Raw genomic sequence first — 764 nt, forward strand, 5'->3', positions numbered from 1 at the left:
GGGGTGGAGGGGGTGGCCCCAGGGGAGGGGGGGGACCAGGGAGGGGGGGAATGCCTCCCAGAGCGTGCCACGTCGTCGCCCACCCGTTCCCGTCACCTTAAGTTGTTTGGACCTGAATCTTTTCCTGAATCTTTTCCTGTCGTAGGCATTGGTGTTGGCGGAGGCCATCCACGAAGCTTATCAGAAGGGCAAGCTCGGGAAAAACGCCGCTGGTAGGTTTTTCCCTGGGTTTTCCGGTTTTGTATCCCTCGTCGGCGTCTCTTTCACCTCTCTTGCCTCGCCTTGCCAGCTCAACGACTCTACCCTCCCTCTTCCCCTTCCTCGTGCCCGCCCTTCCTCTCCCCCTCCTTCCAGGGTCCGGGTATGATTATGACATTTATCTCCACCGTGGGGCGGGGGCCTATATATGTGGGGAGGAAACGGCTCTCATTGAGTCTCTTGAAGGTATGCCTCCCTCCGTCCCTCCCTCCTTTTCTGCCTCCCACCCTCTCTTCCCCCTCCCCATGCGTTTTTTTGTTTTTTTTTCCCATCACTCCTCTGAAAGGATTCCTCTATCTAGGCCTTTTCTATTCTTTTCCCTTCCAAACAACCCTCTCTCCCTCCCTCTATCCCTCCTTACTGCCCTCATTTAAGGAAAACAAGGGAAGCCTCGGCTCAAGCCGCCTTTTCCGGCCAACGTCGGTGTCTTTGGATGCCCTACGACGGTAGTTCCTCCCTCCCTTCCTCCCTCCCTTCCTCCCTCCCTTCCTCCCTCCCTTCCTCCC

The sequence above is a fragment of the Nannochloropsis gaditana genome, assembly GCF_000240725.1.
Source record: "Nannochloropsis gaditana CCMP526 unplaced genomic scaffold scaffold604, whole genome shotgun sequence".
NCBI lineage: Eukaryota > Eustigmatophyceae > Eustigmatales > Monodopsidaceae > Microchloropsis > Microchloropsis gaditana.